Here is a 17,735-nt window from a genome sequence, read left to right on the forward strand (position 1 = left end):
GAGGTGGAGAGATCAAGGCGGGGTACCTCACGAGGTGCCCGTGTCGCAAGCCATGATGACCGAGGGCGCCAGGCGGGTGCCAGCCCGCGCAGTGTCCTCCTTTCCTCTTTGGTGCAAAGGGGGCAAGCGCAGCCGCGGAGTACCGAGGCATCAGGCAAAGGTTGCCATTTCGGTGCAACGAGACCAAGACTAGGAGGACTATGAGATGGAGGTCACCGTGGAGCCCAAGACGACGTCATCACCAGAGCTTTGCGCTGGCAAAGACTACTTTTGTCAGGGTAGCTAATACTAGCTGCCCCCTTCACATTAGCCCGCCATTATTGGCTCCCTTCCCGCTCGATATTTGGGAAGAGGACCAGGGCCTCTATAAATAGGACCAGCCACCCGCTAGAGAAAGAAAGAGAGAGAAAAGTGATTGAGCTCCTCCCAGCAGTTCATCGCCCCAGCCAAGAACAGACTCTCGCGAGGCTGTTCTTCCTTATATTGTTCATCATCGTCAGCCCAAGAGGCAATCCACCACACCACACACTGGAGTAGGGTATTACACCACAACGGTGGCCCGAACCAGTATAAACCCTGTGTCTCTTGTGTTGTTCTTGCCATAGTTTAGATCTTTGCAAGGCGGAGGGGTGCAGGTAGGCAGGAGGCGAAATCTCCGTGCGCACCCCAGTGTTCGAACCTCAAGGGTCTGCCGGAACCCGAAATCCGACATTTGGCGCGCCAGGTAGGGGTGCGCCGGGATTCGTCTTCCACCGCCCCGTTCTCCTCCGACCATGATGCCCATGTCCGACGCTCGTCGGGCCCGCGCCAAGCGCCGGGCCGCACTCGCTTCCCGCGTCGCCCAGACGGCCCCTGTTGGCGGGCGTCCTCGCTGTTCCCCGTCACCCATCGTCAATGCCGCCACCGGCCCGGCGGGGGACGAGCAGCAAGCATCGTCCTAGCATCTGTCCGTGCGGCAAGACGGCCGCGCCGCAACTCCCTCGCTCACCCCAGCTGGTTCTTCGTCCCGCGTGCTCCGCACGCCCATGGAGCCCCGCAACCTCTTCCCCGCCCATCGCGCTGCACCAACACCCCCGGTCGTCGCGGCCCTCTTGGGCGGCTCGCAGGCGCCGCCTACACATCACCACGTCAAGCCATTCATCCGCCGGGTCAGCGCTGCTTCCACGCGGCAGGGGGCTCCCCTGGACCGGGCGGCGCCCGAGACCGGCCTGACCGTCAGCTCGGAGGACCACCCATCCAACTCGGCCTGCTCGGGTGTGCTCCCCATGCTGTGCACCCCCACCATCTGCCAGGTGGCCGTCACCAGAACCCTCATTGATGGCGGCGCGGGCCTCAGCATGCTCTCGATCGAGGCCTTCAACCTCCTCTGCATACCCCTAGAACGGCTGCAACCCAGCCGGCCCTTCTCAGGCGTTGGGGGCAAGTCGTCCAGCTCCTTGGGACAGATCCGGCTCCCAGTAACCTTCGGCACCTACGACAACTTTCGCACGGAGCTGGTCGACTTTGACATCGCCCCCATCGGCCTCCCCTACAATGCCATCCTCGGCTACCCAGCACTGGCCGAGTTCTTGGTCGCGACGCATCCGGCGTACAACCTCTTGAAGATGCCCGGGAGCAGCGGTGTCCTCACTGTGCACAGGGACACCTGGGACGCGCTGCGGGTGCTCAAGCTCGCCTTCAAGACGGCGGCGTCGGCACAGCCCGCCGACTTGGAGACCCCCGGGCCCAAGGGGGCTGCACCCGCCAAGAAGAAACAACTGTTCACCCAAGACAAGGCAGAAACCAAGCAGATACCCATCGATGAGGACGGGTCCACCAACGCCACTTTCACCATAGGCGCCCACCTCAAACCCGAGCAGGAGAAGGCCCTGGTCGGGTTCCTGCGCGCGAATAGAAAGGTATTCGCTTGGGAGCCTGACCAGTTGGCAGGGGTCCCTAGGAGTGTAATCGAGCATCACCTCAACGTGTGCCCCAACGTGCGCCCTGTGAAGCAGAAGGCCAGGCGGCAGTCCACAGAAAAGCGGGCCTTCATTGTCCAAGAGACCCGCAAATTAGAAGTCGCCGGGGTCATTCACGAGGTCTGATACCCGGATTGGTTGGCCAACCCTGTCGTTGTGCCAAAGAAGGGAGGGAAGGAGCGCATGTGTGTCGACTTCACCAACCTCAACAAAGCATGCCCGCAAGATCCGTTCCCGCTCCCCCGCATCGACTAGATCATCGATTCCACTGCGGAATGCGACCTGTTATGCTTCTTGGATGCCTTCTCTGGGTATCACCAGATCAAGATGGCGGTAGAAGACGTCGAGAAGACAGCCTTCTTAACCCCGTGTGGGGTGTACTGCTACACATGCATGCCATTCGGGCTGCGTAACGCAGGGGCGACCTTCCAGCGGCTTATGCACATCACCTTGGGCCCGCAGCTCGGGAAGAATGTTGAAGCTTACATCGATGACATTGTGGTAAAGTCTCAGGAGGCCAGGACCTTGATACAAGACTTGGAGGAAACCTTTGCGAGCCTCAACGCAGTGAACCTATGGCTCAACCCGGAGAAGTGTGTGTTCGGAGTCCCCTCGGGCAAGCTCTTGGGTTTCCTCGTGTCCCACCGAGGCATCGAGGCTAACCCGGAGAAGGTTAAGGCGGTGGAAGACATGAGCCTGCCAAAGACCCTCAGAGAAATGCAGAAGCTCACGGGGTGCATGACTGCGCTAGGGCGCTTCATCTCCAAGTTGGGGGAATGAGCACTGCCCTTCTTCCAGCTAATGAAGAAAAAGGGGCCCTTCGAGTGGACTGAAGAGGCTGACAAGGCGTTCCAGGATCTCAAGATATACCTGACCAGCCCACCGGTCAAGGTGGCTCCGCGCCCTCAAGAGCCCCTGGTGCTTTACCTCGCCGCCACTCCCTACTCCGCCAGCGCAGCCTTGGTGGCTGTCAGAGAGGAGCGCCGAATCAAAACTGCGGCAGCAGCCCGAGACAAGGCAAAACAGGGACAAGGAAGGCCTACAGAAACTGCCACCGCGGCTGAGGAGGATCAGCCGCTGCAGAGGAGCGCACCGGAGGCGGAAGAGGCCCCTCTTCCAGATGGCCAGTCTCAGGAGGCCTCATTACCTCAAGAGGCGCCATGGTCTCCGAAGGGAGCCACTAACATTGACGCACTCCACCTCGTCGAGCACCCAGTGTACTTCGTCAGCACGGTGTTGCGGGATGCAAGGGCACGGTACCCCATGCCTCAGAAACTCCTCCTCGCGCTACTGGTGGCCTCGCGCAAGCTGCGGCACTATTTTCAGGGTCATCCCATCAAGGTCGTCTCATCATACCCCCTGGAGAGAGTGCTTAGGAGCCCTAATTCAGCTGGAAGGGTCGCTGAGTGGAACATAGAACTGCAAGCGTTTCAGCTCGAATTCAGCACGACCAGAGTCATCAAGGGAGCAGCGTTGGCGGATTTTGTGGTAGAATGGACGGAGGCGCCAGGCCTCAAGGCCGACGAGGATCGGTCCCTGTCCCCGGGAAGCGAGGCGCCAGAAGGTTGGGTCATGTACTTCGATGGGGCGTTCTCCAGGCATGGCGCTGGGGCTGGGGCGGTGCTTATATCGCCCACTCAGGACAAGCTCTATTACGCTGTGCAGCTCTGTTTCCAGCAAGGTGAAAATGTCTCCAACAACATAGCGGAGTATGAAGGTTTAATAGCGGGCTTGAAGGCCGCGGCTGCCCTGGGGGTGAAACACCTCACCATCAAGGGCAATTCGCAGCTCCTTGTCAATTCCTCCAACAAGGTGTACGAGCCGAAGGATGAGCACATGGAAGCCTACCTAGCGGAGGTCCGCAGGATGGAGAAGCAGTTCTGGGGGTTGGAGTTGCAGCATGTGCCCCGTGGAACCAATTAGGAGGCCGACGACATCGCCAAACGGGTGTCCAGGCGGTTACCTCAGGAGCCTGGCGTTTTTGAGGAACGACTCTTCAAGCCGTCAGCCCTGCCGTCATTATCGAACACGGCTCAGCCCCGGGAGGAGCTCCCCCAGCCACCTACCTCAGGGGCTCCGGCCTATGGCCCGGCCTGTGGCTCGGCCTCAGGAGCACGCCTGCTCCTGACGATGGAACCTCAGGAGGGATGTTGGATCGCGGAGCTCCGGAGTTACCTAACGCAAGGGACCCTGCCGGAGAAGGAGGAGGAAGCGGAGCGAGTGGCATGCCAGGCCACGGCATACTACATCAAGGATGGAGAGCTCTACTGGAAGCAGCCAAATGATGTATCCCTGCGCTGCATCTCCAGGGAGCAAGGGAAGGAGCTGCTGGAAGGTATACACGGCGGAGACTATGGACATCATTCATCATCGCGGACCCTCGTCAGCAAGGCGTTCCGCAGTGGGTTTTATTGGCCCACCGCACTCAATGACGCCGTCGAACTAGTGAAAGCTTGTGAGGCCTGCCAGTTCCACACCTAGCAGATCCATCAGCCGGCAGGAGGCTTGCAGACTATACCCCTTTTTTGGCCATTCGCAGTCTGGGGGCTGGACATCTTGGGCCCGTTTCCTCGGGCGCCCGGGGGCTACCGCTACCTTTACGTCGCCGTGGACAAGTTCACCAAGTGGGCTGAAGTAGAGGCTGTCCGCACCATTCCCGTGGGTTCCGCGGTCAAGTTCATCAAGGGCATCGTGAGCCGGTTCGGGGTGCCGAATCGCATCATCACGGACAACGGTTCACAGTTCACCAGTAACCTCTTCAAAACATACTGTGCTAACCTTGGAACGCAGATATGCTATGCTTCGGTGGCGCACCCCCGAAGCAACGGCCAGGCCGAGCGAGCCAACGCGGAGGTCCTGAGGGGCCCCAAGACCAGGACGTTCAAGAAGAAGCTGGAGGCCTGCGGCAGAGGTTGGTACGACGAGCTTCAGTCCGTGTTGTGGTCCATCCGCACAACTGCGACCAAGCTGACTGGAGAGACCCCATTCTTCATGGTCTACGGAGCCGAAGCGGTCCTCCCTCACGAGGTCAGACATCGCTCCACGCGGGTCCTGGCATTCGACGAGGCGCAGCAGGACGCCATGCGGGGGATGGACCTCGTGCTGGGGGAGGAACGTCGCCGAGAAGCCGCGCTACGAGCGGCGAGGTACCAACAAGCACTGCGGCGATATCACTGCCGCAACATTCGCCCCAGAACTCTTGAGGTAGGAGACCTCATGCTCAGGCGGGTTCCCTCCAGGGAGGGGCTGCACAAGCTCTCTCCCATGTGGGAGGGCCCGTTCAAAGTTGTTCATGTTTCCAGGCCCGGCTCCGCGTGCTTGGAGACTCAGGAGGGGGTGCTAGTCCAGAATGCATGGAACATCCAGCACCTCCGGAGGTTCTACCCCTAAAAAGTCCCAGAGCCTGTGAAGAAGGCGAACGCCTATGAAGCTATCGCGTTTTGGAAAAGGCCCAAAGCCTGTGAAGAAGGCAAACGCCTATGAAGCTATCGCGTTTTGGAAAAGGCCCAGAGCCTGTGAAGAAGGCGAATGCCTGTGAAGCTATCGCATTTTGGGAAAGGCCCAGAGCCTGTGAAGCTATCGCGTTTTGGGAAAGGCCCAGAGCCTGTGAAGAAGGCGAACGCCTGTGAAGCTATCGCGTTTTGGAAAAGGCCCAGAGCCTGTGAAGAAGGCGAACGCCTGTGAAGCTATCGCGTTTTGGAAAAGGCCCAGAGCCTGTGAAGAAGGCGAACGCCTGTGAAGCTATCGCGTTTTGGAAAAGGCTCGGAGCCTGTGAGGAAGGCCAACACCTGTGAAGCTCGCCGCCCGTGACACTCTCACGTAATAATGAGTTGGGGCTGTACACGCCCCAGAGTCTTAGGAGCGCCGGCCTTAGGCCCTGGGGCTCCCTCCCACGCCCAGTGGCAGCACTTAGCTCCGCGCTGGTGAGAAGACGTCGAAGACTAGATTAGGTGCCGGACGCGGCTTTTCATTTGCTTTCCGCAGTTGGCTTGTTCCTTCTCATTCGAAGTTTTATTGAAGTTGTTGCCATCTTTGGCTTGTGATTCTTCGACTTTTTACTCTCCTGCCTCGATTTCTCTTGTGCAAGGCCTCGCGAGGGGGGCAGCTGAGCGCCCTCGCGAGTGTTCCTATCCTAGTCATTCAAAGAGTTCACGACCTGGGCCCATTACAGGAGCACCCCTCCAGTCCGTGCCCCACGGGCACCGCGACACAAACAAAGGGCCTGGGTCGGTCGCCCCCCACGGCCGGGGCCGGGAACTATCCATTCTCGGGCACGTAGCCGGAAGGTATGATAACGAAAGCAAAACGATGATTAACAGCAATAACCCAAACACGCCCCCGCGGGGCTCCACACTACTGTCTTTGTTATGCAGGAAAAAGGAAAAGAAGGAACAAATCTGGTGCAGCTCGCCTCACACCGGCCCGCAGGGAAGGCCCGAGCTGCCTCCGGAGCTCAGGCGGACTCCCTCTCATGCTTCACCAGGGCGCGACGGCGGGCGGACACGTTGCCACCGCCCAAGCAGATACGACGGCGTGGAGGCTGACCGCGGCCACCGCTAGAAGAGTCGCCGCCCGAAGAAGAACCGGAGAAGCTTGAGGAACCCTGAGCACCGCCAGCCGCGCGAGCGCTGCCCTCTCCATCATCGCCAGAGCTGGGTTCCCAGCCGCAGTCGTCACCCTCGGCGCAACACCCTGCGTGGCGACCATCTTCCCCAAACACCCTCACGTAGAGGGTGGCATCGCCATCGAACTTGAAGTGCAGGGTGCACCGACGGCTCAGGCCATGCGCGCGGGCAAACGTCTGCCAACCGCGGGCCAGGGACAGGCTCCCGGCCGCGGAGACCTCCACTGAGACCCATGAGGCCCGGCTGCAGCAGCCGTCGGCCTGGAGCCAGAGGCCGCCCGGGGCGCCAGCCGGGAGCTCGCCAAGGAGGAAGCGAGGAAGTGGAAGCCGGGTGCTAGTCGGCTCCGCCGACCACACGACGAACTCCGGCAGCACTTCAGCAGCGCGAAAGCGCGGACTAGGGGGACGCGCAGCCGGAGCGCGCCCCCCGGCCGCAGCAATCCGCCCATCGCTGTGCTGAAGATCGCCTCCATGGCCGCGGGGAGCCACCATGGTGGCCACAGGATGTTTGCGAGGGCGCCCTCGGCCGCGCTTGGGCGGGGGAGAGGCGAGCTCAACCTGGTGAGCCTTCCCCTTCTCTGCGGCCGAGAACCTCCTCGACGGGGCCATGAAGAAAAAGGAGAAGCAAGGGGGGATGAACCGAAAGGGTGCGCGCCGGTCCGTGCTTATAGCTGGTGATGGCCAAGCACCCCCACGATCGCAGGTAATTATGACCCACTTTGCATGCAGGGACTTGTCCAATCCGTGCAGTTGCCGAGGCGCCATGGGTAAGTGGAGACGCCCACGTCCCATCAACCGCCACGTGGCGCCCAAGGCCGCAGGCTGTTAGGGTTCGCGACACTTCGCTCTTGCCCTTCCGCCTCCCTGCACGGCCAAGCCCGGGCGCGCCTTGGGCCCGGGGGCTACTGTCGGCGTTCTGGGAACGGGGGTCCCCAGACTTGCCTGCCTGCGGCCTGCGGCGTGGCTCAAAGGGGGCCCAGCGCGGCCCATCTTCACCAACACAAACCCAAGACCCTCGCGAGGGGCCAAGCCTCGCGGGGCGGACGACGCGGAGCTTCCTCAGGCACGGCCTCGTCAGGCTGGCTCACGAGGAGGTGGAGAGATCAAGGCGGGGTACCTCACGAGGTGCCCGTGACGCAAGCCATGACGACCGAGGGCGCCAGGCGGGTGCCAGCCCGCGCAGTGTCCTCCTTTCCTCTTTCGTGCAAAGGGGGCAAGCACAGCCGCGGAGTACCGAGGCATCAGGCAAAGGTTGCCATTTCGGTGCAACGAGACCAAGACTAGGAGGACTACGAGACGGAGGTCACCTTGGAGCCCAGGACGACGTCATCACCAGGGCTTTGCGCAGGAAAAGACTACTTTTGTCAGGGTAGCTAATACTAGCTATCCCCCTTCAAATTAGCCCGCCATTGTTGGCTCCCTTCCCGCTCGATATTTGGGAAGAGGACCAGGGCCTCTATAAATAGGATCAGCCACCCGCTAGAGAAAGAAAGAGAGAGAAAAGTGACTGAGCTCCTCCCAGCAGTTCATCGCCCAGCCAAGAACAGACCCTCGTGAGGCTGTTCTTCCTTATATTGTTCATCATCGTCAACCCAAGAGGCAATCCACCACACCACACACTGGAGTAGGGTATTACACCACAACGGTGGCCCGAACCAGTATAAACCCTGTGTCTCTTGTGTTGTTCTTGCCATAGTTTAGATCCTTGCAAGGCGGAGGGGTGCAGGTAGGCAGGAGGCGAAATCTCCGCGCGCACCCCAATGTTCGAACCTCAAGGGTCTGCCAGAACTCGAAATCCGATAGTAAGGAAGTAGGAACGATGCACAATCAGTCGGATAAATCCCCCAATGCGTCCTCAGGAGCACCACCCGAGCCGTTGCTGGCATCGCTAAACTCGCCATCGCTGTCCGCGTCGCCACCAGCGGCGTCAGGGCCATTCACCACAGCGCCCTCGTCGGTAGCCACGATCACGCCATCGTCGTCTAAAGCAAAGGCCCTGATAAGAGCATCCACATTGTCTTCCACCCAGTGCGCCAGGTCGTCTCGGACGGCCTGGGGGACTGGGGCGATGGCGGCGTCGAAATCGAAGTGGGGATCCATGTTCCGGAGATGGCCGAAGACGCAAGAAAAGGCGTGCCCGAGCAGGGCGCGGCTCCTCTCCTCCACCAACCTGTCAGCCCTGACCGACCGCACCTCCAGCTGCATCACCACGTTAGTGAAGAACTGAAGATTGCCGGCGTAGTTGACTGCGTGCGGCTCGCCAACAGCCACCTCGCAGATGTTGCCCAAGGCTGTGTTGGCTCTCTCCCGGAGCGTGGTGAGCATGGGGCCGTGCTCATGCTCCAGGATCTGCCGCTGACGTATCTCGTCCGCATTCTGGCGCGCGACGGCCTCAGCCTCCTCCACCCGCTGGCGAAGAAGGAGCACCTCGGCCTGGGAGGTGGTTAACTCACCTTGCGCCACCTCAAGGGCGGCCCGGAAAGCATCGGCCTGCCGCGTCGCCTCCTCCAGCTTGGCCCTCAAGGCGGCAGTCCTGCCTTCAGCTTCGGCCCGGATCAACCCCAGCTTCTCTTCGAACTCGTGCTCGAGGTTCAAATGCGCCGTCGCCACCCGACGTCCGACCTCCTCCAGGACACAGGCTTCCTATGCAGCGACATCATCCTCCGCCTGCGTCACCAAGCGCTCCCTCGTCTCCAGACGCTCGTACTCGCGGGTACGTTCGGCGGCTTCCAGCGTCAGCGCCTCCTCACGCTTCTGGAGCTCTGCCGAGTCGCCAGAGGCCACCTTCATCGATGCGAGGGCTGCCTCATGCAGCTCCACCTGCTCCTCCAATGAGTGGCACCAGGCCAGGAGCTCCCGAGCCCGCTCCTCCGCCACCTTTCGCCGCCGGTCGGCTTCCCGGGCCTCCTCAGCGGCCCAAGATCGGGCCTCCCGAGAGGCCACCAGCGACGCCTTAGCCTCTGCATCGTCAAGATCGCGCTGATGGCGCGCAAGGGCGATGGTGCCCTCCAGCTCGCGCCTCTCCGCAGCCAGACGCAGGCCCTCGGCCTCAAGGCGCGCGTCTTCATCAGCAAGCTCCTCACCAAGCAGGCTCACCGCGTCAGCCGCCCTTTGAAGGAATCCTTGGCGGAGAGCGCGGTGCTCCCGAGCGTGCTCAAGCACGTCTTCCACACCATCATCTGCCCCAAGCAAGCGCCGGGGGCCACGAATCAGCACTCCCCCTCCGGGCAGGGGGCTGGGGGCTGGCACCCTCGCGATGGCCGGGCACGCCGCGCCAGAAGCCCGGCCTGGAGCTAGCCTGTCCCCAGCTGAAGAGCGCAGGGAGCGCCTCAGCCAATCGCAGTCCACGACCAGGCGAGAAGCCCACGGCAGGCTGGCTATGCCAGGAGAAGGCCCGCGAAGGAGGATCGCGAGGTGCGCAGGGCCACGATACGCCTCGGGACGGTTCGCCTCTTCGATCGCCCTCACCACAAGGGCTCCGCTGCTCGGAGTGCTTGAGGACGGTGGAGGGGGCGAAGCCAAGGGGGACGGCTCCTCAGCCGTCTCCACAAGCTCGGCTGGAAGGGGCCTGTGGAGCAAGGGTCAGTAAAAGCAACAGAAGGATCGGGAGCTGGGAAAGGAGAAGGCTTACTCATCAGTGGCGAAGTACTTCCTACGCTTCAGCAGGCGACAAGGGTAATCGTCGCCCAGGGCCTCCCTTCTCTTCCGGAGGGCCTCAAAGTCCACGCGGAAGTGGCCTAAGAGTTGGGCGCAGGGATCAACCTGCGACGAAGACGGTGCGTCAAAGTGATCTGCGTCAGGGGCGCCTGCCTGATGTGCGCTGCCAATCGCCTCGCCAGGAGAAGCAGCCGGAGCCTCAGGGGCCTCAGTCGCAGGCGCAGAGGGCAGCTGCTTGTCACCCTCAGCCTCAGCGGCACGGGCCCCAAGAACTGCTCCCTCATGAGCATTGCCCGGCGCTGTCACCCCGTCGGGAGCCCCCTTGACCTCTGGAGCCTCATGCCTCCCTGCTCCGCCGCTTGAGGAAGAGTCGCCTTGGCCGACTGGAAGGGCAGTCACCACCACTGGGTTCTCGCGAGGCCCCTGGAGGCCGGCGGGGCGCGGCCCCCACTCATCAAAGATAGGCATCTGCTTGCCCCTGCTCTGGCAGAGGTACAGCAAGGCCCCTCCCTGTTGGATGCTGCCGGGGTTGGGGTCCCCAGTCAGGATCAAGAGCGCTGTCCTCAGCACTTCAGGAGTTAGGTCCTCTTCCTGGAGCCTCATACGATCATCGCGCCCGCTGAAGGCCCACATCCGGCGGGAGTGGCGTTGGAGAGGAGCAACGCAGCATAGCATGAACTCCTTCACCACCTTGGGCGCTGTCACGCCAAGCGACCTCAAGAACGTGAAGCGGTGCCAGACGAAGACGAGCCGGGGGCTCTCAAGCGTCTCCTGGCCCCATCCCGAATTGGGGACAGCAGGCGAAGTTGGCTCCGATAGCAGGGGGCTGGGCACCCCCGCGTCCACATACAGCCACCGCTCACGGAACCCAGCTGCGGGCAGGGGGAGCTTGAAGTCAATCCCAGAGGCTGCTGTCTCAGATGCGGCAACGAAGCTCACGCACGCCCAGCATTGGGTAGGGTCGACAAGGCGCAGCAAGAAGAAGTGGCATAGCAAGGCAACCGAAGGAAGGATGCCCATCATATCCTTGCAAACAAAGGCGAAGACCGAAAGGAGAGTGATGGATTCAGGACCCAGATGCATCATGTGGATCTGATAGTGGGAAAGCACGGCATTGAAGAAATCAGAAAAGGGAGGAACCAGACCCGCCCACAGGGCGTCGGCAAAATACGGGACCTCGTTGACTATCCTATCGATGGATAAGTGGGACGCGTGCCAGGCCGTCGTCCTCCCGCATTCGTTGAAGATAGTGGCCAGAGCCGAGATGACCTTGCCCAAGCCCCCGGCGGGGGCCGCCAATGGCGGCGGGCAAGGCGGAGACACGGGTTTCTTCCCTCTTCCCTTCTTCGTCGGAGCCATGGCGATGGGAAGGGGGGGGGGAAGGTTCGAGATTGGGTTGAAAACAGAAGCCGGAGTTCGAGCGGAGGAAGGACAGAGGGCGCTCGAGCAACAGAAAGGGGAACGGCTGTGTACGACTACGAGTCCGCCTAGCATGGCGCAAAATAAGGAGGGCGTGGGGGAATAGTGCCGCCCACGTCCAATCAACCGCCACGCGGCGTCCAAGGCCGCAGGCTGTTAGGGCCCGCGACGCTTTGCTCTTGCCCTTCCGCCTCCCTGCACGGCCAAGTCCGGGCGCGCCTTGGGCCCGGGGGCTACTGTCGGCGTTCTAGGAACGGGGGTCCCCAGACTTTCCTGCCTGCGGCCTACGGCGTGGCTCAAAGGGGGGCCCAACACGACCCATCTTCACCAACACAAACCCAAGACCCTCGCGAGGGGCCAAGCCTCGCTGGGCGGACGACACGGAGCTTCCTCAGGCACGGCCTCATCAGGCTGGCTCGCGAGGAGGCGGAGAGATCAAGGCGGGGTACCTCACGAGGTGCCCGTGATGCAAGCCATGACGACCAAGGGCGCCGGGCGGGTGCCAGCCCGCGCAGTGTCCTCCTTTCCTCTTTGGTGCAAAGGGGCAAGCGCAGCCGTGGAGTACTAAGGCATCAGGCAAAGGTTGCCATTTCGGTGCAACAAGACCAAGACCAGGAGGATTGCAAGACGGAGGTCATCGTGGAGCCCAAGACGGCGTCACCACCAGAGCTTTGTGCAGGCGAATACTACTTTTGTCAGGATAGCTGGTACTAGCTGTCCCCTTTCAAATTAGCCCGCCATTGTTGGCTCCCTTCCCGCTCGATATTTGGGAAGAGGACTAGGGCCTCTATAAATAGGACCAGCCACCCACGAGAGCAAAGGGGGGCTGAGGGGCTGAGAGGGTGAGAGGTGAGAGGTTTTTGAGAGAGGCATCATCAGTTGTGAGGAGAGAGAGAGAGAGAAGGGTGACTGGACTCCTCCCAGCAGTTCATCGCCCCAGCTAAGAACAGACCCTCGCTAGGCTGTTCTTCCTTGTATTGTTCAGCACCATCAGCCCAAGAGGCAATCCACCACACCACACACTGGAGTAGGGTATTACACCACAACGGTGGCCCGAACCAGTATAAACCCTATGTCTCTTGTGTTGTTCTTTCCATAGCTTAGATCTTAGCGAGGCAGAGGGGTGCAGGTAGGTAGGAGGCGAAATCTCCACGCGCACCCCAGTGTTCGAACCTCAAGTGTCTGCCGGAACCCGAAATCCGACATTGCTTGTTTATGTTTGATTGTAGATAGATGGCCCGTGCTGTTGTTCCGTTGAATTTTAATGCATTCCTTGAGAAAGCAAAGTTGAAAGATGATGGTAGCAATTACACGGACTGGGTCCGTAACTTAAGGATTATCCTCATTGCTGCACGGAAGAATTACGTCCTGGAAGCACCGCTGGGTGCCAGGCCTGCTGCTGGAGCAACACCAGATGTTATGAACGTCTGGCAGAGCAAAGCTGATGACTACTCGATAGTTCAGTGTGCCATGCTTTACGGCTTAGAATCGGGACTTCAACGATGTTTTGAATGTCATGGAGCATATGAGATGTTCCAGGAGTTGAAGTTCATATTTCAAGCAAATACCCGGATTGAGAGATATGAAGTCTCCAATAAGTTATATAGCTGCAAGATGGAGGAGAACAGTTCTGTCAGTGAGCATATACTCAAAATGTCTGGGTATAATAATCACTTGATTCAATTGGGAGTTAATCTTCCAGATGATTGCGTCATTGACAGAATTCTCCAATCACTTCCACCTAGCTACAAGAGCTTCGTGATGAACTATAATATGCAAGGGATGAATAAGACAATTCTCGAGCTCTTCACAATGCTGAAAGCTGCGGAGGTAGAAATCAAAAAGGAGCATCAAGTGTTGATGGTCAACAAGACCACTAGTTTCAAGAAAAAGGGCAAAGGGAAGAAGAAGGGGAACTTCAAAAAGAACAGCAAGCAAGTTGCTGCTCAGGAGAAGAAATCCAAATCTGGACCTAAGCCTGAAACTGAGTGCTTCTACTGCAAGCAGACTGGTCACTGGAAGCGGAACTGCCCCAAGTATTTGGTGGATAAGAAGGATGGCAAGGTGAACAAAGGTATATGTGATATACATTTTATTGATGTGTACCTTACTAATGCTCGCAGTAGCACCTGGGTATTTGATACTGGTTCTGTTGCTAATATTTGCAACTCGAAATAGGGACTACGGATTAAGCGAAGATTGTCTAAGGACGAGGTGACGATGCGCGTGGGAAATGGGTCCAAAGTCGATGTGATCGCGGTCGGCACGCTACCTCTACATCTACCTTCGGGATTAGTATTAGACCTAAATAATTGTTATTTGGTGCCAGCGTTAAGCATGACCATTATATCTGGATCTTGTTTGATGCGAGATGGTTATTCATTTAAATCAGAGAATAATGGTTGTTCTATTTATATGAGTAATATCTTTTATGGTCATGCACCCTTGAAGAGTGGTCTATTCTTATTAAATCTCGATAGTAGTGACACACATATTCATAATGTTGAAGCCAAAAGATGCAAAGTTGATAATGATAGTGCAACTTATTTATGGTACTGCCGTTTAGGTCATATCAGTGTAAAGTGCATGAAGAAACTCCATACTGATGGAATTTTGGAACCACTTGATTATGAACCACTTGGTACTTGCGAACTGTGTCTTATGGGCAAGATGACCAAAACACCATTCTCCGGTACTATGGAGAGAGCAACAGATTTATTAGAAATCATACATACAGATGTATGTGGTCCGATGAATGTTGAGGCTCGTGGCAAATATCGTTATTTTCTCACCTTCATAGATGACTTAAGCAGATATGGGTATATCTACTTAATGAAACATAAGTCTGAAACATTTGAAAAGTTCAAAGAATTTCAGTGTGAAGTTGAAAATCATCGTAACAAGAAAATATAATTCCTACGATCTGATCGTGGAGGATAATATTTGAGTTACGAGTTTGGTGTACATTTGAAACAATGCGGAATAGTTTCGCAACTCACGCCACCCGGAACACCACAGCGTAATGGTGTGTTCGAACGTCGTAATCGTACTTTACTAGATATGGTGCGATCTATGATGTCTCTTACTGATTTACCGCTATCGTTTTGGGGTTATGCTTTAGAGACGGCCACATTCACGTTAAATAGGGCACCATCAAAATCCGTTGAGACGACGCCTTATGAACTGTGGTTTGGCAAGAAACCACAGTTGTCGTTTCTGAAAGTTTGGGGCTGCGATGCTTATGTGAAAAAGCTTCAACCTGATAAGCTCGAACCCAAATAGGAGAAATGTGTCTTCATAGGATATCCAAAGGAAACTATTGGATACACCTTCTATCACAGATCCGAAGGCAAGACTTTTGTTGCTAAATTCGGAAACTTTCTAGAGAAGGAGTTTCTCTCGAAAGAAGTGAGTGGGAGGAAAGTAGAACTTGATGAGGTAACTGTACCTGCTCCCTTATTGGAAAGTAGTACATCACAGAAACTAGTTTCTGTGACACCTACACCAACTAGTGAGGAAGCTAATGATGACGATCATGAAACTTCAGAACAAGATACTACTGAACCTCGTAGATCAACCAGAGTAAGATCCGCACCAGAGTGGTACGGTAATCCTGTTCTAGAAGTCATGCTACTAGATCATGATGAACCTACAAACTATGGAGAAGCGATGGTGAGCCCAGATTCCGCAAAATGGATGGAAGCCATGAAATCTGAGATGGGATCCATGTATGAGAACAAAGTGTGGACTTTGGTTGACTTGCCCAAAGATCGGCAAGCAATTGAGAATAAATGGATCTTCAAGAAGAAGACTGACACTGACGGTAATGTTACTGTCTACAAAGCTCGACTTATCGCAAAAGGTTTTAGACAAGTTCAAGGGATTGACTATGATGAGACCTTCTCACCCATAGCGATGCTTAAGTCTGTCCGAATCATGTTAGCAATTGCCGCATTTTATAATTATGAAATTTGGCAGATGGATGTAAAAACTGCATTCCTGAATGGATTTCTGGAAGAAGAGTTGTATATGATGCAACCGGAAGGTTTTGTCGATCCAAAGGGAGCTAACAAAGTGTGCAAGCTCCAGTGATCCATTTATGGACTGGTGCAAGCCTCTCGAAGTTGGAATAAACGCTTTGATAGTGTGATCAAACCATTTGGTTTTGTACAGACTTTTGGAGAAGCTTGTATTTACAAGAAAGTGAGTGGGAGCTCTGTAGCATTTCTGATATTATATGTAGATGACATATTACTAATCGGAAATGATATAGAATTTCTGGATAGCATAAAGGGATACTTGAATAAGAGTTTTTCAATGAAAGACCTCGGTGAAGCTGCTTACATATTGGGCATTAAGATCTATAGAGATAGATCAAGACGCTTAATTGGACTTTCACAAAGTACATACCTTGACAAAATTTTGAAGAAGTTCAAAATGGATCAAGCAAAGAAAGGATTCTTGCCTGTGTTACAAGGTGTCAAATTGAGTAAGACTCAATGCCCGACCACTGCAGAAGATAGAGAGAAAATGAAAGATGTTCCCTATGCTTCAGCCATAGGCTCTATCATGTATGCAATGCTGTGTACCAGACCTGATGTATGTCTTGCTATAAGTCTAGCAGGGAGGTACCAAAGTAATCCAGGAGTGGATCACTGGACAGCGGTCAAGAACATCCTGAAATACCTGAAAAGGACTAAGGATATGTTTCTCGTATATGGAGGTGACAAAGAGCTCATCATAAATGGTTACGTTGATGCAAGCTTTGACACTGATCCGGACGATTCTAAATCACAAACCGGATACATGTTTACATTAAATGGTGGAGCTGTCAGTTGGTGTAGTTCTAAACAAAGCGTTGTGGCGGGATCTACATATGAAGCGGAGTACATAGCTGCTTCAGAAGCAGCAAACGAAGGAGTCTGGATGAAGGAGTTCATATCCGATCTAGGTGTCATACCTAGTGCATCGGGTCCAATGAAAATCTTTTGTGACAATACTGGTGCAATTGCCTTGGCAAAGGAATCCAGATTTCACAAGAGAACCAAGCACATCAAGAGACGCTTCAATTCCATCCGGGATCTAGTCCAGGTGGGAGACATAGAGATTTGCAAGATACATACGGATCTGAATGTAGCAGACCCGTTGACTAAACCTCTTCCATGAGCAAAACATGATCAGCACCAAAGCTCCATGGGTGTTAGAATCATTACTGTGTAATCTAGATTATTGACTCTAGTGCAAGTGGGAGACTGAAGGAAATATGCCCTAGAGGCAATAATAAAGTTATTATTTATTTCCTTATATCATGATAAATGTTTATTATTCATGCTAGAATTGTATTATCTGGAAACATAATACTTGTGTGAATACATAGACAAACTAAACGTCACTAGTGTGCCTCTACTTGACTAGCTCGTTAATCGAAGATGGTTATGTTTCCTAACCATAGACATGTGTTGTCATTTGATTAACGGGATCACATCATTAGGAGAATGATGTGATTGACATGACCCATTCCATTAGCTTAGCACCCGATCGTTTAGTATGTTGCTATTGCTTTCTTCATGACTTATACATGTTCCTATGACTATGAGATTATGCAACTCCCGTTTGCCGGAGGAACACTTTGTGTGCTACCAAACGTCACAACGTAACTGGGTGATTATAAAGGAGCTCTACAGGTGTCTCCAAAGGTACATGTTGGGTTGGCGTATTTCGAGATTAGGATTTGTCACTCTGATTGCCGGAGAGGTATCTCTGGGCCCTCTTGGTAATGCACATCACATAAGCCTTGCAAGCATTGCAACTAATGAGTTAGTTGCGAGATGATGTATTACGAAATGAGTAAAGAGACTTGCCGGTAACGAGATTGAACTAGGTATTGAGATACCGATGATCGAATCTCGGGCAAGTAACATATCGATGACAAAGGGAACAACGTATGTTGTTATGCGGTCTGACCGATAAAGATCTTCGTAGAATATGTAGGAGCCAATATGAGCATCCAGGTTCCGCTATTGGTTATTGACTGGAGACATGTCTCAGTCATGTCTACATTGTTCTCGAACCCATAG

The sequence above is a fragment of the Triticum dicoccoides genome, chromosome 1A, assembly GCF_002162155.2.
Source record: "Triticum dicoccoides isolate Atlit2015 ecotype Zavitan chromosome 1A, WEW_v2.0, whole genome shotgun sequence".
Taxonomy (NCBI): domain Eukaryota; kingdom Viridiplantae; phylum Streptophyta; class Magnoliopsida; order Poales; family Poaceae; genus Triticum; species Triticum dicoccoides.